This window comes from Bombina bombina, chromosome 5, assembly GCF_027579735.1.
Source record: "Bombina bombina isolate aBomBom1 chromosome 5, aBomBom1.pri, whole genome shotgun sequence".
NCBI classification, from domain to species: domain Eukaryota; kingdom Metazoa; phylum Chordata; class Amphibia; order Anura; family Bombinatoridae; genus Bombina; species Bombina bombina.
In genome coordinates this window covers 943,244,088-943,266,383 of record NC_069503.1, presented here as the reverse complement: position 1 = coordinate 943,266,383, position 22,296 = coordinate 943,244,088, and positions in this window count along the sequence as shown.

The window sequence follows — 22,296 nt, the reverse complement described above, 5'->3', positions numbered from 1 at the left end:
CCCTAAAGTGAGCACCTACCCCGCCGCCATCTATCTTACCTACCCCCTAAACTGAGCCCCCTACCCCGCCGCCATCTATCTTACCTACCCCCTAAAGTGAGCCCCTACCCTGCCGCCATCTATTTTAAAAATATTAACCCCTAATCTAATCCCCCTACACCGCCGCCAGCTATATTAACTATATTAACCATAATTATATTAGGGTTAATATAGTTAATATAGTTATTATATTATATATATTAACTATATTAACCCTAATTATATTAGGGTTAATATAGTTAATATCGTTATTATATTATAAGTATAATAAACCTATCTAACTCTAACATCCCTAACTAAATTCTTATTAAAATATATCTAATTAATATTAATATTATTAATTAAATTATTCCTATTTAAATCTAAATACCTATAAAATAAACCCTAAGATAGCTACAATGTAATTAATAATTATATTGTATCTATTTTAGGGTTTATATTTATTTTACAGGTAACTTGGCATTTATTTTAACTAGGTAGAATAGCTATTAAATAGTTAATAACTATTTAATAACTACCTAGTTAAAATAATTACCAATTTACCTGTAAAATAAATTCTAACCTAAGTTACAAATACACCTACACTATCAATAAATTAAATAAACTACAAATATATATACTAAACTAAAATCCAATAAAATAATCTAAACTAAATTACAAAAACAAACAAACACTAAATTACAAAAAATAAAAAAAAATTACAAGATTTTTAAGCTAATTACACCTATTCTAAGACCCCTAATAAATTAATAAAGCCCCCCAAAATAAAAAAAATTCCCTACCCTATTCTAAATTAAAAAAGTTCAAAGCTCTTTTACTTTACCAGCCCTTAATAGGGCCTTTTGCGGGGCATGCCCCAAAGAATTCAGCTCTTTTGCATTGAAATAAATATACAATACCCCCCCCCCAACATTACAACCCACCACCCACATACCCCTATTCTAAACCCACCCAAACCCCCCTTAAAAAAACCTAACACTACCCCCCTGAAGATCTCCCTACCTTGTCTTCACCCAGCCGGGCAGAACTCTTCATCCGATCCGGGCGATGTCCAATCAAGTGGCAGTGAAGTCTTCCTCCATCCGGGCGATGTCTTCAATCAAGCGGCAGTGAAGTCTTCTTCCATCCGGCGATGTCTTCTTCCATCCGGCGAGGTCTTCAAGCAAAGCGGCATCTACAATCTTCTTTCTTCGCTCCTCCTCCGCGGAGCATCCATCCGGCACGACGACTTCCCGACGAATGAGGTTCCTTTAAATGACGTCATCCAAGGTTAGGATTTATTTTACATGTAAATTGGTAATTATTTTAACTAGGTAGTTATTAAATAGTTATTAACTATTTAATAGCTATTCTACCTAGTTAAAATAAATGCCAAGTTACCTGTAAAATAAATATAAACCCTAAATTAGATACAATATATATAATTATTAATTACATTGTAGCTATCTTACGGCTAGATTTGGAGTTTTGTCGGTAACCCGAAAAGCTAACGCCGGCTTTTTTCTGGCCGCACCATAAAAATAACTCTGGTATTGAGAGTCCACATAAAGGCTGCGTTAGGCTCCAAAAAAGGAGCGTAGAGCATTTTTAACGCAACTTCAACTCTTGATACCAGAGTTGCTTACGGACGCGGCCAGCCTCAAAAACGTGCTCGTGCACAAGTCCCCCATAGGAAACAATGGGGCTGTTTGAGCTGAAAAAAACCTAACACCTGCAAAAAAGCCGCGTTCAGCTCTTAACGCAGCCCCATTGTTTGCTATGCGTAAACACTTCCTACGTCTGCACCTAACACCCTAACATGTACCCCGAGTCTAAACACCCCTAACCTTACACTTATTAACCCCTATTCTGCCGCCCCCGCTATCGCTGACCCCTGCATATTTTTTTTAACCCCTAATCTGCCGCTCCGTAAACCGCCGCTACTTACATTATCCCTATGTACCCCTAATCTGCTGCCCCTAACACCGCCGACCCCTATATTATATTTATTAACCCCTAATCTGCTCCCCACAACGTCGCCTCCACCTGCCTACACTTATTAACCCCTAATCTGCCGACCGGACCTGAGCGCTACTATAATAAAGTTATTAACCCATAATCCGCCTATCTAACCCTATAATAAATAGTATTAACCCCTAATCTGCCCTCCCTAACATCGCCGACACCTAACTTCAATTATTAACCCCTAATCTGCCGACTGGAGCTCACCGCTATTCTAATAAATGTATTAACCCCTAAAGCTAAGTCTAACCCTAACACTAACACCCCACTAAGTTAAATATAATTTTAAACGAAATTAATTAACTCTTATTAAATAAATTATTCCTATTTAAAGCTAAATACTTACCTGTAAAATAAATCCTAATATAGCTACAATATAAATTATAATTACATTGTAGCTATTTTAGGATTAATATTTATTTTACAGGTAACTTTGTATTTATTTTAACCAGGTACAATAGCTATTAAATAGTTAAGAACTATTTAATAGTTACCTAGTTAAAATAATTACAACATTACCTGTAAAATAAATCCTAACCTAAGTTACAATTAAACCTAACACTATACTATTATTAAATTAATTAAATAAAATACCTACAATTACCTACAATTAAACGTAACACTACACTATCAATAAATTAATTAAATACAATATCTACAAATAACTACAATGAAATAAACTAACTAAAGTACAAAAAATAAAAAAGAACTAAGTTACAAAAAATAAAAAAATATCTACAAACATAAGAAAAATATTACAACAATTTTAAACTAATTACACCTACTCTAAGCCCCCTAATAAAATAGCAAAGACCCCCAAAATAAAAAATGCCCTACCCTATTCTAAATTAATAAAGTTCAAAGCTCTTTTACCTTACCAGCCCTGAACAGGGCCCTTTGCGGGGCATTCCCCAAGAAGTTCAGCTCTTTTGCCTGTAAAAAAAAACTGATCCAATCAGCCAATCAGATTGAGCTCACATTCTATTGGCTGTTCCGATCAGCCAATAGAATGCGAGCTCAATCTGATTGGCTGATTGGATCAGCCAATCGGATTGAACTTGATTCTGATTGGCTGATTCCATCAGCCAATCAGAATATTCCTACCTTAATTCCGATTGGCTGACAGAATCCTATCAGCCAATCGGAATTCGAGGGACGCCATCTTGGATGACGTCCCTTAAAGGAACCGTCATTCTTCAGTCTTCAGGATGGAGCCGGTCGTCATCGGATGAAGATAGAAGATGCCGCTTGGATCAAGATGGTTGCCGGTCCGGATAGCCCCTTCTTCCTGGATAGGATGAAGACTTTGGAGCCTCTTCTGGACCTCTTCAGCCACCGGATGATGGATCGCCAGCCCCCGCTTGGGTTGAATGAAGATTTTGGAGCCAGGACGGATCGGTGATACCTGGTGAGGTGAAGACAAGGTAGGATGATCTTCAGGGGCTTAGTGTTAGGTTTATTTAAGGGGGGTTTGGGTTAGATTAGGGGTATGTGGGTGGTGGGTTGTAATGTTGGGGGGGTATTGTATGTTTTTTTTTTACAGGCAAATGAGCTGAACTTCTTGGGGCATGCCCCGCAAAGGGCCCTGTTCAGGGCTGGTAAGGTAAAAGAGCTTTGAACTTTATTAATTTAGAATAGGGTAGGGCATTTTTTATTTTGGGGGTCTTTGTTATTTTATTAGGGGGCTTAGAGTAGGTGTAATTAGTTTAAAATTGTTGTAATATTTTTCTTATGTTTGTAAATATTTTTTTATTTTTTGTAACTTAGTTCTTTTTTATTTTTTGTACTTTAGTTAGTTTATTTCATTGTAGTTATTTGTAGATATTGTATTTAATTAATGTATTGATAGTGTAGTGTTAGGTTTAATTGTAGGTAATTATAGGTATTTTATTTCATTAATTTAATGATAGTATAGTGTTAGGTTTAATTGTAACTTAGGTTAGGATTTATTTTACAGGTAATTTTGTAATTATTTTAACTAGGTAGCTATTAAATAGTTCTTAACTATTTAATAGCTATTGTACATGGTTAAAATAATTACAAAGTTGCTTGTAAAATAAATATTAATCCTAAAATAGCTACAATGTAATTATAATTTATATTGTAGCTATATTAGGATTTATTTTACAGGTAAGTATTTATCTTTAAATAGGAATAATTTATTTAATAAGAGTTAATTTATTTTGTTAGATTAAAATTATATTTAACTTAGGGGGGTGTTAGTGTTAGGGTTAGACTTAGCTTTAGGGGTTAATATATTTATTAGATTAGCGGTGAGCTCCGGTCGGCAGATTAGGGGTTAATAATTGAAGTTAGGTGTCGGCGATGTTAGGGAGGGCAGATTAGGGGTTAATGTGTTTAATATAGGTGACGGCGGTGTAGGGGGATTAGATTAGGGGGTAATACATTTATTATAGGTGGCGGCGGTGTAGGGGGATTTAGTTTTGATGCAAAAGAGCTGTTTACTTTGTGTCAATGCCCCGCCAAAAGACCTTTTAAGGGCTGGTAAAAGAGCTGATTTCTTTGGGGCATGCCCCGCAAAAAGCCCTTTTAAGGGCTGGCAATAGAGTTGTTTACTTTGGGGTAATGCCACGCAAAAAGCCCTTTTCAGGGCTATTTGTAGGGTTAGACTTAGGTTTAGTGGTAGTGATAGTTTAGTATTTTAGGGGTTAATTAATTTAATATAGGTGGTGGCAGTATAGGGTGATTAGATTAGGGTTTCATTAATTTAAAATAGGTGGCGGTGGTATAGGGGGATTAGATTAGGGGTTAATTATTTAATATAGTTGGGGGCAGGGTAGGAGCTCACATTAGGGGGTAGGTAATGTAGGTGGCGACGTGGTAGGAACTCACATTAGGGGGTAGTTAATGTAGGTGGCGGCGGGGTCCGGGAGCGGCGGTTTAGGGGTTAATAACTTTATTAGGTGGCAGCGGGGTCCGGGAGCGGCGGTTTAGGGGTTAATGCATTTATTGTTAGGATAGTGAGGGGGGGTAGCGGATAGAGGGATAGACGTGTCGGGCTATGTTTGGGAGGCGTGTTAGACAGTACGTGATATTTTACACTTTAGTTAGATTTTTTAGGCGCCGGCAGTTTCTTAAGTGCCGTAAGTCACTGGCGACTCCAGAAATTTGTGCTTACGCAGATTTCTGGACATCGCTGGTTTATCAGACTTACGGCACTTTAGCCTCTGACGGCGTTGTATATAGGATAGCTCAAGTTGCGAGCTGAAACTGCGGGTGGCGGGGGTTCCCTCGCTTGCGCCGCAAACTACGATCTTTATCGGATCGCGCCCCAAATGGGTAGAGAACCCTGCCGAGAGTTGCACTGTTGTAGTCATATCTTATGAATGTGATCTGCAAACAGTTGGGCTCTTAGGCTTACATGCTAAGGAGGTTCATGGTGGATAGTAATAGAGGAGAGGAACTAGTATTAAGGGCTCCATGTACTAAGCCGTCAATTCATCCGTCATTGTAGACGCGGATAAACTCGCTGTTACTCGCCGCGGGCGAAATGGTGTCCGCTGTCGCTATGTACTAATATTCCCCCAATAAATAGACAAGTCTAGCCCGCCGCGAGCAGTTGCGGATTGTTGATAAATTTGACGCCTCGCTCGCCGCGACTAAGCTGATGTACTTAACTTTCAGTTGAATTGTCTGGCCAATTATTAACACGTGACATGCAAGGTGTCACGAACATCATAGTAGTCACGGGAATAGAATTTTGCTCCTATTAAAGTTCAACTTATCTAAACAACTTTATTATTGTTCAAAATTTTTTGAAGAGTGATAACAGAGCGTTATTTTTGTAATATTTATTTACAATTTGGATATGGCTTCATCTGGATCTGATAATATATAAATATTAATATAAAAATAATTATAAAGATTGACAACTATACAATACAAATTTAAAATATAGATTACTCTTTAATTACAGTCGACAAATTGGGCGCAATTTATGTACATGGAAATGTGAGACAAATTAGACGCCAGTTATGCTGTAAGTACAATGCTGATATTACTGCCTTTTATATATGTCTAGACTGGTGTCTAGATTGACTTTCCTATTGTTTTGTACCTTGCCCGCCACCTAAAAGGTGGCGAGGCAAAAATAACGAGGTGGGAGCGGAAATTGTAGCGAGCGGACAAATAGATTTTTTAGTACATTCGTTTTTGGCGAGTTGGTGGTCAAATGTGTCTAATTACAGTGAAAAATGGAGCGGTAGCGAGGTTTGGCGGATAAGTAAGCTCGCAATTTTAAAGATGCGAGTTTTAACATAATTGACGGCTTTGTACATATCAGTTTGCGAATTTTGACGCGAGATTTGTTGCGGGTAGCTCGCTGACTGCTTAGTACATGGAGCCCTAAGAAAGGTTAGTGTAGGTTGTATGCATCCCTGAACAGTAGAGTCTTTAGGGAGCACTTAAAGCTTTCAAAACTTGGGGAGAGTCTTGTGGAGTGAGACAAAGAGTTCCACAAGATGGGAGCTAGTCTGAAGTCTTGTAAATGGGAATGTGAGGAGGTAACAAGAGAGGAAGGAGAGTATCTGGAGACAAGGTCTGAGATATAGGGGGGAGCAGTGCAGTTGAGAGCCTTGTATGTCAGAGTCAGAATTTTGTGTTTAATCCTGGAGGCAAGAGGAAGCCAGTGAAGGGATTGGCAGAGAGGTGCAGCAGTTGAAGAGCGACGTAAAAGGAAGATGAGCCTGACCGAGGCATTCATTATGGATTGTAAAGGAGCTAGGCAGCAGCTAGGGAGACAAGAGAGGACGGAGTTGTTGAAGTCGAGGCGGGAAAGGATGAGAGACTGGATTCAAATCTTAGTTGTGTCTTGTGTAAGGAAATGTCTAATTTTAGATATGTTTTTAAGGTGGAAATGGCAGGATTTAGCTAAGGACTGAATGTGAGGAGTGAAAGAAAGATCTGAGTCAAATGTGACCCCAAGACATCTGGCATGCAGTGTATTGGTAATAATGGAGTTGTCGACAGTTATAGAGAAATGGGGGGTGGAGATTTTAGAACAAGAGGTGGGGAATAAGGAGCTCAGTTTTGGAGAGATTTAGCTTAAGATAGTGAAAAGACATCCAGGAAGAGATGTGAGAAAGACAGTTAGTGACATGGGTTAGAAAGGAAGGAGATAGGTCTGGTGCAGAGAGGTAGATTTGGGTGTCGTTGGCATACAAATAATATTGAAACCCGTAGGACTTTATTAAGGAACCTAATGATGGTATGTAGATTGAGAAGAGAAGGGCACTGAGGACAGAGCCCTGCGGTACACCAATAGAAAGTGGTGACGGAGCAGAGGAAGCTCCAGAGAAGGCTACACTAAAGGTATGGTTAGACAGTTAGGAAGAGAACCATGAGAGGGCTGTGTCACAAATGTGTGGAGCAAAAGAGTGTGGTCAATAGTATCAAAAGCTGCATACAGATCAAGGAGGATAAGCAGAGAGAAGTGGCATTTGGATTTTGCTGTAAGTAGATCATTGGTAAGAGGAAGGCACAGCAGCACTAATGCAAAGGAATCCAGGGCCAGAAAAAAGTAAAACAAAGTTTACCTTTATTGAAACAAATTGAAAAAAGTACACAAGGAAACCTCCCTGACTAGTTTCGTGCTCAGTTGAGCACTTAATCATAGGGTAAGTTACTAGGTGTAAACACACCCTATTTAAAGGGATAGATACACCTGTTAGTGATTAGATTAAAAAATGACATACAATTTAAAATTCTATATGTATATATATGCCTATATATAGGCATACATATACATATAGAATTTTAAATTGAATGTCTTTGAGGCAAGAGGGTGTAGGGAAATAGGGCGGTAGTTGGATGGGTAGGTTGAATTGAGAGAAGGTTTTTTGAGGATAGGTGTGAGATGTTTTAGAGATGAGGAAAATATTCCAGTGCTGAGGGAAAGGTTAAAAATGTGTGTGAGTATATGTGTAAGGGTAGAAGAAAGGGGGGAGTAGCTGTGAGGGGATGGGTTCAAGGTGACAGGTTTTGAGGTGAGAGCTCAGTATAAGTGCAGAAACTTCTTCCTCAGTAACAGGGGTGAATTAGCTAAATTTATGGCTATTTGGGTTTTGGTTAATTGCAAGCTTTTGAGGGGGTGAGAGACTGGAAGTATGTTGAGAGCTGATTTTGTTTCTGATGAAATCGACTTTGTTATTGAAGTAGCTAGAAAAATCTTGAGCTGACAGAGAAGTTGTATTAAGTGGTGGGGGTGGGCGGAGAAGAGTATTGAAAGTGGAGAACAGCCGTTTCTCATCCAACAAATAAAAAAGACCACTATTTTCCAGATCAACAACAGAACCACTATGTTAACTTACAGTCCCTTAGCTCCTCGCCCGTTATTTTACTCATTCACCTTGAGTAGAAACAACAATTCACCATAACTTGTTACTTACAATTTCAGCGTTCACTTATATACACGGTGTTGTTAGCACCTGGTCCCATGACTTATGATTCACAGTCTGATTGGTTGTATCTTTATCAGCCGACTGGAGTTCTAGTTATAACCTTGAACTTGTATTTTACTTCAATAATTGTGTTTTGTAGCTTTAATCTTATTGATTATAGTAATCCCCAGCTCAAAGCAACTTGTGTTACCCATACAGGGGTGTTTTATCAAGATTAACAAACTGAGTTTTAATATGCTTTACTCTCTTTGGATTGGTTCTTTTGATATTATGTCATCCTAAAGGTGGTATTCATCTTTTCTTTTTCTAATGACAACATTTCACTTCCATATTACTGTTTCTTTTAGGTAGATATTTTCTTAATAGTAAATGTTTCCTTAATAAAAGTGTACAACTAATTGCATCTCTTATAGCCGTGTAATAATATCTTTGTTTATTGTTCTCATTTCATTTAACAGTAGTAAGGTGTTAGCCTTCAAGAAGCTTTTAAATTAGACATATCTTTAAATTCAAATACACCAACTGTACCAAATACATCCATGATAAAAGTTGCCAATTAAGACAGTGGAAAAATAAAATCCCAGTTGAACAAACTCTAAGAATTAGGAAGAATTGTACTAGGTTAATTGTCTATGAAAGTCTGGTGAAAATAATAGAACAATGTTTTACCAAAAATTAAGGAGGTGGTATTTTCATTGCTAAAGTTTAGTTCTGTGAACAAGGACATTTTTAAATTTGAGACTTTTAACTGTGACCTTGTAATTGAGGATTATCAACTATAAACAATCTTAAGGATAGAATGTTTTGCACAAGCTCAAAGCTCTTGTATGTCATAGGACTTTTTATTTGATGATTTGCACATAAGCGGCTAGATTACAAGTTCTGCGTTAGCCTTAAAAAGCAGCGTTGAGAGGTCCCAACACTGCTTTTTAACGCCCGCTGATATTACGAGTCAGGCAGGTACAGGTGTATCGCTCACTTTTCTTCCACGACTCGAGGCTACCACAAATCCCCTTACGTCAATTGTGTATCCTATCTTTTCAATAGGATTTGCCCAACGCCGGTATTAAGAGTCTTGGAAGAAGTGAGCGGTAGACCCTCTCCTATCAAGACTCCTACCGCATTTGAAAGTCAGTAGTTAAGAGTTTTATGGGCTAACGCCGTAACATAAAACTCTTAACTTAACTATTTAATAACTACCTAGCTAAAATAAATACAAATATACCTGTAAAATAAACCCTAACCTAAGTTACAATTACACCTAATACTACTCTATAATTAAATGAATTACCTAAACTACCTACAATTAAATACAATTAAATAAAATAAATTACGGAAAAAAAACACTAAATTACAGAAAATAAAAAAGAAATTACAAATTTTTAAACTAATTACACCTAATCTAATCCCCCTAATAAAATAAAAAATCCCCTTAAAATAAAAAAAATTCCCTACCCTATACTAAATTACAAATAGCCCTTAAAAGGGCCTTTTGCGGGGCATTGCCCCAAAGTAATCAGCTCTTTTACCTGTAAAAAAAGAAATACAATACCCCCCAACATTACAACCCACCACCCAACCCTACTCTAAAACCCACCCAAACCCCCCTTAAAAAAACCTAACACTAACCCCCTGAAGATCACCCTACCTTGAGCCGTCTTCACCCAGCTGGGCACAAGTGGTCCTCCAGAGGGGCAGAAGTCTTCATCCGATCGGGGCAGAAGAGGTCCTCCAGATGGCAGAAGTCTTCATCCATGCGGCATCTTCTATCTTCATCCTTCCGGAGCGGAGCGGGTCCATCTTGAAGACATCTGACGCGGAGCATCCTCTTCTGTCCACGACCGACGACTGAATGAAGGTTCCTTTAAGTGATGTCATCAAAGATGGCGTCCCTTGAATTCCGATTGGCCGATAGGATTCTATCAGCCAATCGGAATTAAGGTAGGATAAATCCTATTGGCTGATTGGATCAGCCAATAGGATTGAAGTTCAATCCTATTGGCTGATCCAATCAGCCAATAGGATTGAGCTCGCATTCTATTGTCTGTTCCAATCAGCTGACTTATTTTTATTTTATTAGGTGTACTTAGTTTAAAAATTTGTAATTTCTTTTTTATTTTCTGTAATTTAGTGTTTTTTTTCATAATTTATTTTATTTAATTTAGTTGTATTTAATTGTAGGTAGTTTAGGTAATTCATTTAATTATAGAGTAGTGTTAGGTGTAATTGTAACTTAGGTTAGGGTTTATTTTACAGGTATATTTGTATTTATTTTAGCTAGGTAGTTATTAAATAGTTAATAACTATTTAATAACTATTGTACCTAGTTAAAATAAATACAAAGTTACCTGTAAAATAAAAATAAATCCTAAAATAGCTACAATGTAACTATTAGTTATATTGTAGCTATATTAGGGTTTATTTTATAGGTAAGTATTTCGTTTTAAATAGGAATAATTTAGTTAATATTAGTAATTTAATTTAGATTTATTTAAATTAGGGGGGGTTAGGTTTAGGGTTAGACTTAGATTTAGGGGTTAATAACTTTATTATAGTGGCGGGGACGTTGGGGGCAGAAGATTAGGGGTTAATAAATATAATATATATATTTTTAGGCGCCGGCAGTTTCTTAAGTGCCGTAAGTCACTGGCGACTCCAGAAATTTGTGCTTACGCAGATTTCTGGACATCGCTGGTTTATCAGACTTACGGCACTTTAGCCTCTGACGGCGTTGTATATAGGATAGCTCAAGTTGCGAGCTGAAACTGCGGGCGGCGGGGGTTCCCTCGCTTGCGCCGCAAACTACGATCTTTATCGGATCGCGCCCCAAATGGGTAGAGAACCCTGCCGAGAGTTGCACTGTTGTAGTCATATCTTATGAATGTGATCTGCAAACAGTTGGGCTCTTAGGCTTACATGCTAAGGAGGTTCATGGTGGATAGTAATAGAGGAGAGGAACTAATATTAAGGGCTCCATGTACTAAGCCGTCAATTCATCCGTCATTGTAGACGCGGATAAACTCGCTGTTACTCGCCGCGGGCGAAATGGTGTCCGCTGTCGCTATGTACTAATATTCCCCCAATAAATAGACAAGTCTAGCCCGCCGCGAGCAGTTGCGGATTGTTGATAAATTTGACGCCTCGCTCGCCGCGACTAAGCTGATGTACTTAACTTTCAGTTGAATTGTCTGGCCAATTATTAACACGTGACATGCAAGGTGTCACGAACATCATAGTAGTCACGGGAATAGAATTTTGCTCCTATTAAAGTTCAACTTATCTAAACAACTTTATTATTGTTCAAAATTTTTTGAAGAGTGATAACAGAGCGTTATTTTTGTAATATTTATTTACAATTTGGATATGGCTTCATCTGGATCTGATAATATATAAATATTAATATAAAAATAATTATAAAGATTGACAACTATACAATACAAATTTAAAATATAGATTACTCTTTAATTACAGTCGACAAATTGGGCGCAATTTATGTACATGGAAATGTGAGACAAATTAGACGCCAGTTATGCTGTAAGTACAATGCTGATATTACTGCCTTTTATATATGTCTAGACTGGTGTCTAGATTGACTTTCCTATTGTTTTGTACCTTGCCCGCCACCTAAAAGGTGGCGAGGCAAAAATAACGAGGTGGGAGCGGAAATTGTAGCGAGCGGACAAATAGATTTTTTAGTACATTCGTTTTTGGCGAGTTGGTGGTCAAATGTGTCTAATTACAGTGAAAAATGGAGCGGTAGCGAGGTTTGGCGGATAAGTACGCTCGCAATTTTAAAGATGCGAGTTTTAACATAATTGACGGCTTTGTACATATCAGTTTGCGAATTTTGACGCGAGATTTGTTGCGGGTAGCTCGCTGACTGCTTAGTACATGGAGCCCTAAGAAAGGTTAGTGTAGGTTGTATGCATCCCTGAACAGTAGAGTCTTTAGGGAGCACTTAAAGCTTTCAAAACTTGGGGAGAGTCTTGTGGAGTGAGACAAAGAGTTCCACAAGATGGGAGCTAGTCTGAAGTCTTGTAAATGGGAATGTGAGGAGGTAACAAGAGAGGAAGGAGAGTATCTGGAGACAAGGTCTGAGATATAGGGGGGAGCAGTGCAGTTGAGAGCCTTGTATGTCAGAGTCAGAATTTTGTGTTTAATCCTGGAGGCAAGAGGAAGCCAGTGAAGGGATTGGCAGAGAGGTGCAGCAGTTGAAGAGCGACGTAAAAGGAAGATGAGCCTGACCGAGGCATTCATTATGGATTGTAAAGGAGCTAGGCAGCAGCTAGGGAGACAAGAGAGGACGGAGTTGTTGAAGTCGAGGCGGGAAAGGATGAGAGACTGGATTCAAATCTTAGTTGTGTCTTGTGTAAGGAAATGTCTAATTTTAGATATGTTTTTAAGGTGGAAATGGCAGGATTTAGCTAAGGACTGAATGTGAGGAGTGAAAGAAAGATCTGAGTCAAATGTGACCCCAAGACATCTGGCATGCAGTGTATTGGTAATAATGGAGTTGTCGACAGTTATAGAGAAATGGGGGGTGGAGATTTTAGAACAAGAGGTGGGGAATAAGGAGCTCAGTTTTGGAGAGATTTAGCTTAAGATAGTGAAAAGACATCCAGGAAGAGATGTGAGAAAGACAGTTAGTGACATGGGTTAGAAAGGAAGGAGATAGGTCTGGTGCAGAGAGGTAGATTTGGGTGTCGTTGGCATACAAATAATATTGAAACCCGTAGGACTTTATTAAGGAACCTAATGATGGTATGTAGATTGAGAAGAGAAGGGCACTGAGGACAGAGCCCTGCGGTACACCAATAGAAAGTGGTGACGGAGCAGAGGAAGCTCCAGAGAAGGCTACACTAAAGGTATGGTTAGACAGTTAGGAAGAGAACCATGAGAGGGCTGTGTCACAAATGTTTGGAGCAAAAGAGTGTGGTCAATAGTATCAAAAGCTGCATACAGATCAAGGAGGATAAGCAGAGAGAAGTGGCATTTGGATTTTGCTGTAAGTAGATCATTGGTAAGAGGAAGGCACAGCAGCACTAATGCAAAGGAATCCAGGGCCAGAAAAAAGTAAAACAAAGTTTACCTTTATTGAAACAAATTGAAAAAAGTACACAAGGAAACCTCCCTGACTAGTTTCGTGCTCAGTTGAGCACTTAATCATAGGGTAAGTTACTAGGTGTAAACACACCCTATTTAAAGGGATAGATACACCTGTTAGTGATTAGATTAAAAAATGACATACAATTTAAAATTCTATATGTATATATATGCCTATATATAGGCATACATATACATATAGAATTTTAAATTGAATGTCTTTGAGGCAAGAGGGTGTAGGGAAATAGGGCGGTAGTTGGATGGGTAGGTTGAATTGAGAGAAGGTTTTTTGAGGATAGGTGTGAGATGTTTTAGAGATGAGGAAAATATTCCAGTGCTGAGGGAAAGGTTAAAAATGTGTGTGAGTATAGGTGTAAGGGTAGAAGAAAGGGGGGAGTAGCTGTGAGGGGATGGGTTCAAGGTGACAGGTTTTGAGGTGAGAGCTCAGTATAAGTGCAGAAACTTCTTCCTCAGTAACAGGGGTGAATTAGCTAAATTTATGGCTATTTGGGTTTTGGTTAATTGCAAGCTTTTGAGGGGGTGAGAGACTGGAAGTATGTTGAGAGCTGATTTTGTTTCTGATGAAATCGACTTTGTTATTGAAGTAGCTAGAAAAATCTTGAGCTGACAGAGAAGTTGTATTAAGTGGTGGGGGTGGGCGGAGAAGAGTATTGAAAGTGGAGAACAGCCGTTTCTCATCCAACAAATAAAAAAGACCACTATTTTCCAGATCAACAACAGAACCACTATGTTAACTTACAGTCCCTTAGCTCCTCGCCCGTTATTTTACTCATTCACCTTGAGTAGAAACAACAATTCACCATAACTTGTTACTTACAATTTCGGCGTTCACTTATATACACGGTGTTGTTAGCACCTGGTCCCATGACTTATGATTCACAGTCTGATTGGTTGTATCTTTATCAGCCGACTGGAGTTCTAGTTATAACCTTGAACTTGTATTTTACTTCAATAATTGTGTTTTGTAGCTTTAATCTTATTGATTATAGTAATCCCCAGCTCAAAGCAACTTGTGTTACCCATACAGGGGTGTTTTATCAAGATTAACAAACTGAGTTTTAATATGCTTTACTCTCTTTGGATTGGTTCTTTTGATATTATGTCATCCTAAAGGTGGTATTCATCTTTTCTTTTTCTAATGACAACATTTCACTTCCATATTACTGTTTCTTTTAGGTAGATATTTTCTTAATAGTAAATGTTTCCTTAATAAAAGTGTACAACTAATTGCATCTCTTATAGCCGTGTAATAATATCTTTGTTTATTGTTCTCATTTCATTTAACAGTAGTAAGGTGTTAGCCTTCAAGAAGCTTTTAAATTAGACATATCTTTAAATTCAAATACACCAACTGTACCAAATACATCCATGATAAAAGTTGCCAATTAAGACAGTGGAAAAATAAAATCCCAGTTGAACAAACTCTAAGAATTAGGAAGAATTGTACTAGGTTAATTGTCTATGAAAGTCTGGTGAAAATAATAGAACAATGTTTTACCAAAAATTAAGGAGGTGGTATTTTCATTGCTAAAGTTTAGTTCTGTGAACAAGGACATTTTTAAATTTGAGACTTTTAACTGTGACCTTGTAATTGAGGATTATCAACTATAAACAATCTTAAGGATAGAATGTTTTGCACAAGCTCAAAGCTCTTGTATGTCATAGGACTTTTTATTTGATGATTTGCACATAAGCGGCTAGATTACAAGTTCTGCGTTAGCCTTAAAAAGCAGCGTTGAGAGGTCCCAACACTGCTTTTTAACGCCCGCTGATATTACGAGTCAGGCAGGTACAGGTGTATCGCTCACTTTTCTTCCACGACTCGAGGCTACCACAAATCCCCTTACGTCAATTGTGTATCCTATCTTTTCAATAGGATTTGCCCAACGCCGGTATTAAGAGTCTTGGAAGAAGTGAGCGGTAGACCCTCTCCTATCAAGACTCCTACCGCATTTGAAAGTCAGTAGTTAAGAGTTTTATGGGCTAACGCCGTAACATAAAACTCTTAACTTAACTATTTAATAACTACCTAGCTAAAATAAATACAAATATACCTGTAAAATAAACCCTAACCTAAGTTACAATTACACCTAATACTACTCTATAATTAAATGAATTACCTAAACTACCTACAATTAAATACAATTAAATAAAATAAAATAAATTACGGAAAAAAAACACTAAATTACAGAAAATAAAAAAGAAATTACAAATTTTTAAACTAATTACACCTAATCTAATACTCCTAATAAAATAAAAAATCCCCTTAAAATAAAAAAAATTCCCTACCCTATACTAAATTACAAATAGCCCTTAAAAGGGCCTTTTGCGGGGCATTGCCCCAAAGTAATCAGCTCTTTTACCTGTAAAAAAAGAAATACAATACCCCCCAACATTACAACCCACCACCCAACCCTACTCTAAAACCCACCCAAACCCCCCTTAAAAAAACCTAACACTAACCCCCTGAAGATCACCCTACCTTGAGCCGTCTTCACCCAGCTGGGCACAAGTGGTCCTCCAGAGGGGCAGAAGTCTTCATCCGATCGGGGCAGAAGAGGTCCTCCAGATGGCAGAAGTCTTCATCCATGCGGCATCTTCTATCTTCATCCTTCCGGAGCGGAGTGGGTCCATCTTGAAGACATCTGACGCGGAGCATCCTCTTCTGTCCACGGCCGATGACTGAATGAAGGTTCCTTTAAGTGATGTCATCAAAGATGGCGTCCCTTGAATTCCGATTGGCCGATAGGATTCTATCAGCCAATCGGAATTAAGGTAGGATAAATCCTATTGGCTGATTGGATCAGCCAATAGGATTGAAGTTCAATCCTATTGGCTGATCCAATCAGCCAATAGGATTGAGCTCGCATTCTATTGTCTGTTCCAATCAGCTGACTTATTTTTATTTTATTAGGTGTACTTAGTTTAAAAATTTGTAATTTCTTTTTTATTTTCTGTAATTTAGTGTTTTTTTTCATAATTTATTTTATTTAATTTAGTTGTATTTAATTGTAGGTAGTTTAGGTAATTCATTTAATTATAGAGTAGTGTTAGGTGTAATTGTAACTTAGGTTAGGGTTTATTTTACAGGTATATTTGTATTTATTTTAGCTAGGTAGTTATTAAATAGTTAATAACTATTTAATAACTATTGTACCTAGTTAAAATAAATACAAAGTTACCTGTAAAATAAAAATAAATCCTAAAATAGCTACAATGTAACTATTAGTTATATTGTAGCTATATTAGGGTTTATTTTATAGGTAAGTATTTCGTTTTAAATAGGAATAATTTAGTTAATATTAGTAATTTAATTTAGATTTATTTAAATTAGGGGGGGTTAGGTTTAGGGTTAGACTTAGATTTAGGGGTTAATAACTTTATTATAGTGGCGGGGACGTTGGGGGCAGAAGATTAGGGGTTAATAAATATAATGTAGGTTGCGGCGGTGTCCTGAGCGGCAGATTAGGGGTTAATAATATAATGTAGGGTTCGGCAATGTTAGGGGCAGCAGATTAGGGGTTAATAACTATAATGTAGGTTGCGGCGGTGTCCGGAGTGGCAGATTAGTGGTTAATAGTATAATGTAGGTGTCGGCGGTGTCCGGAGCGGCAGATTAGGGGTTAATAATATAATGCAGGAGGCGACGATGTCGGGGGCGGCAGATTAGGGGTTAATAAGTGTAAGATTAGGGGTGTTTATACTCGGGGTTGATGTTAGGGTGTTAGGTGTAGACATATTTTTTATTTTCCTATAGGAAACAATGGGGCTGCGTTAGAAGCTGGACGCTGCTTTTTTGCAGGTGTTAGGTTTTTTTTCAGCCGGCTCAGCCCCATTGTTTCCTATGGGGAAATCGTGCATGAGCACGTTTAGCCAGCTCACCGCTGACTTAAGCAACGCTGGTATCGAGGGGAGATGTAGAGCTAAATTTCGCTCTACGCTCACTTTTCTGAGGCTAACGCAGCCATTCAGAAAACTCGTAATACCAGCGTTGTTTTAAGTGAGCACTGAAAAATAAAGGCTCGTTAGCACCACACGGCTTTACCGACAAAACTCATAATCTAGCCGAAGGTTTTTCTAAAAACTTAATTAGAATTCACTAATAATATCAGCAAAAAAAACCCGGCAGCTTTAATAGGCCTAGATTTAGAGTTCGGCGGTAGCCGTCAAAACCAGCGTTAGAGGCTCCTAACGCTGGTTTTGGGCGCCCGCTGGTATTTGGAGTCAGTGATTAAAGGGTCTAACGCTCACTTTTCAGCCGCGACTTTTCCATACCGCAGATCCCCCTACGCCATTTGCGTAGCCTATCTTTTCAATGGGATCTTTCTAACGCTGGTATTTAGAGTCGTTTCTGCAGTGAGCGTTAGAGCTCTAACGACAAGATTCCAGCCGCCTGAAAATAGCAGGAGTTAAGAGCTTTCTGGCTAACGCCGGTTTATAAAGCTCTTAACTACTGTACCCTAAAGTACACTAACACCCATAAACTACCTATGTACCCCTAAACCGAGGTCCCCCCACATCGCCGCCACTCGATTAAAATTTTTAACCCCTAATCTGCCGACCGCCACCTACGTTATACTTATGTACCCCTAATCTGCTGCCCCTAACACCGCCGACCCCTGTATTATATCTATTAACCCCTAACTTGCCCCCCACAACGTCGCCGCAAGCTACTTAAAATAATTAACCCCTAATCTTCCGACCGCAAATCGCCGCCACCTACGTTATCCCTATGTACCCCTAATCTGCTACCCCTAACATCGCCGACCCCTATGTTATATTTATTAACCCCTAATCTGCCCCCCACAACGTCGCCGACACCTACCTACACTTATTAACCCCTAATCTGCCGAGCGGACCTGAGCGCTACTATAATAAAGTTATTAACCCCTAATCCGCCTCACTAACCCTATCATAAATAGTATTAACCCCTAATCTGCCCTCCCTAACATCGCCGACACCTACCTTCAATTATTAACCCCTAATCTGCCGACCGGAGCTCACCGCTATTCTAATAAATGTATTAACCCCTAAAGCTAAGTCTAACCCTAACACTAACACCCCCCTAAGTTAAATATAATTTTTATCTAACGAAATAAATTAACTCTTATTAAATAAATAATTCCTATTTAAAGCTAAATACTTACCTGTAAAATACATCCTAATATAGCTACAATATAAATTATAATTATATTATAGCTATTTTAGGATTAATATTTATTTTACAGGCAACTTTGTAATTATTTTAACCAGGTACAATAGCTATTAAATAGTTAAGAACTATTTAATAGTTACCTAGTTAAAATAATTACAAATTTACCTGTAAAATAAATCCTAACCTAAGATATAATTAAACCTAACACTACCCTATCAATAAAATAATTAAATAAACTACCTACAATTACCTACAATTAACCTAACACTACACTATCAATAAATTAATTAAACACAATTGCTACAAATAAATAAAATTAAATAAACTATCTAAAGTACAAAAAATAAAAAAGAACTAAGTTACAGAAAATAATAAAATATTTACAAACATAAGAAAAATATTACAACAATTTTAAACTAATTACACCTACTCTAAGCCCCCTAATAAAATAACAAAGCCCCCCAAAATAAAAAATTCCCTACCCTATTCTAAAATACAAATATTACAAGCTCTTTTACCTTACCAGCCCTGAACAGGGCCCTTTGCGGGGCATGCCCCAAGAATTTCAGCTCTTTTGCCTGTAAAAAAAAACATACTATACCCCCCCCCCAACATTACAACCCACCACCCACATACCCCTAATCTAACCCAAACCCCCCTTAAATAAACCTAACACTACCCCCCTGATGATCTTCCTACCTTGTCTTCACCATGCCAGGTTCACCGATCCGTCCTGGCTCCAAGATCTTCATCCAACCCAAGCGGGGGCTAGACATCCACTGAAGAAGTCCAGAAGAGGGTCCAAAGTCTTCCTCCTATCCGGCAAGAAGAGGACATCCGGACCGGCAAACATCTTCTCCAAGCGGCATCTTCTATCTTCTTCCATCCGATGACGACCGGCTCCATCTTGAAGACCTCCAGCGCGGATCCATCCTCTTCTTCCGACGACTAGACGACGAATGACGGTTCCTTTAAGGGACGTCATCCAAGATGGCGTCCCTCGAATTCCGATTGGCTGATAGGATTCTATCAGCCAATCGGAATTAAGGTAGGAATTTTCTGATTGGCTGATGGAATCAGCCAATCAGAATATAGTTCAATCCGATTGGCTGATCCAATCAGCCAATCAGATTGAGCTCGCATTCTATTGGCTGATCGGAACAGCCAATAGAATGCGAGCTCAATCTGATTGGCTGATTGGATCAGCCAATCGGATTGAACTATATTCTGATTGGCTGATTCCATCAGCCAATCAGAAAATTCCTACCTTAATTCCGATTGGCTGATAGAATCCTATCAGCCAATCGGAATTCGAGGGACGCCATCTTGGATGACGTCCCTTAAAGGAACCGTCATTCGTCGTCTAGTCGTCGGAAGAAGAGGATGGATCCGCGCTGGAGGTCTTCAAGATGGAGCCGGTCGTCATCGGATGGAAGAAGATAGAAGATGCCGCTTGGAGAAGATGTTTGCCGGTCCGGATGTCCTCTTCTTGCCGGATAGGAGGAAGACTTTGGACCCTCTTCTGGACTTCTTCAGTGGATGTCTAGCCCCCGCTTGGGTTGGATGAAGATCTTGGAGCCAGGACGGATCGGTGAACCTGGCATGGTGAAGACAAGGTAGGAAGATCATCAGGGGGGTAGTGTTAGGTTTATTTAAGGGGGGTTTGGGTTAGATTAGGGGTATGTGGGTGGTGGGTTGTAATGTTGGGGGGGGGGTATAGTATGTTTTTTTTTACAGGCAAAAGAGCTGAAATTCTTGGGGCATGCCCCGCAAAGGGCCCTGTTCAGGGCTGGTAAGGTAAAAGAGCTTGTAATATTTGTATTTTAGAATAGGGTAGGGAATTTTTTATTTTGGGGGGCTTTGTTATTTTATTAGGGGGCTTAGAGTAGGTGTAATTAGTTTAAAATTGTTGTAATATTTTTCTTATGTTTGTAAATATTTTATTATTTTCTGTAACTTAGTTCTTTTTTATTTTTTGTACTTTAGATAGTTTATTTAATGTTATTTATTTGTAGCAATTGTGTTTAATTAATTTATTGATAGTGTAGTGTTAGGTTAATTGTAGGTAATTGTAGGTAGTTTATTTAATTATTTTATTGATAGGGTAGTGTTAGGTTTAATTATATCTTAGGTTAGGATTTATTTTACAGGTAAATTTGTAATTATTTTAACTAGGTAACTATTAAATAGTTCTTAACTATTTAATAGCTATTGTACCTGGTTAAAATAATTACAAAGTTGCCTGTAAAATAAATATTAATCCTAAAATAGGTATAATATAATTATAATTTATATTGTAGCTATATTAGGATTTATTTTACAGGTAAGTATTTAGCTTTAAATAGGAATTATTTATTTAATAAGAGTTAATTTATTTCGTTAGATAAAAATTATATTTAACTTAGGGGGGTGTTAGTGTTAGGGTTAGACTTAGCTTTAGGGGTTAATACATTTATTAGAATAGCGGTGAGCTCCGGTCGGCAGATTAGGGGTTAATAATTGAAGGTAGGTGTCGGCGATGTTAGGGAGGGCAGATTAGGGGTTAATACTATTTATGATAGGGTTAGTGAGGCGGATTAGGGGTTAATAACTTTATTATAGTAGCGCTCAGGTCCGCTCGGCAGATTAGGGGTTAATAAGTGTAGGTAGGTGTCGGCGACGTTGTGGGGGGCAGATTAGGGGTTAATAAATATAACATAGGGGTCGGCGATGTTAGGGCAGCAGATTAGGGGTACATAGGGATAACGTAGGTGGCGGCGGTTTACGGAGCGGCAGATTAGGGGTTAAAAGTGTAATGCAGGGGTCAGCGATAGCGGGGGCGGCAGATTAGGGGTTAATAAGTGTAAGGTTAGGGGTGTTTAGACTCGGGGTACATGTTAGGGTGTTAGGTGCAGACTTAGGAGGTGTTTCCCCATAGGAAACAATGGGGCTGCGTTAGGAGCTGAACGCTGCTTTTTTGCAGGTGTTAGGTTTTTTTTCAGCTCAAACAGCCCCATTGTTTCCTATGGGAGAATCGTGCACGAGCACGTTTTTGATGCCGGCCGCGTCCGTAAGCAACTCTGGTATCGAGAGTTGCATTTGCGGTAAAAATGCTCTACGCTCCTTTTTTGGAGCCTAACGCAGCATTTGTTTGAACTCTCGATACCAGAGTTAAATTTATGGTGCGGCCAGAAAAAAACCCGCGGAGCGTTAACAGCCCTTTTACCGCCGAACTCTAAATCTAGGCCTTAGTTTTTTGGGAGACGTCCCTCTAGATATTTTAGGAGAAATATTTGGAATACAATATAATTATTTTTAAGGTATTTTATTGTCCCTATTTTTATTGTATAATAAGTATCATCATCCACATTTTTTTTCTTTAAATAGTTTTTTTTATTGAGGTTTTGCGATGAAAACAACATACAATGATAGCCCTATAACAATAAGGACATGTATACCATTGTTCCATAAACATTGATATTTGTAAAGAAAAGAAAACAACAATGAATGACAGTAAAAAGGCTTATCAAACCTATAATTTATAAATAGGATAGCTTAAATGGCTGACTAATTGGACTT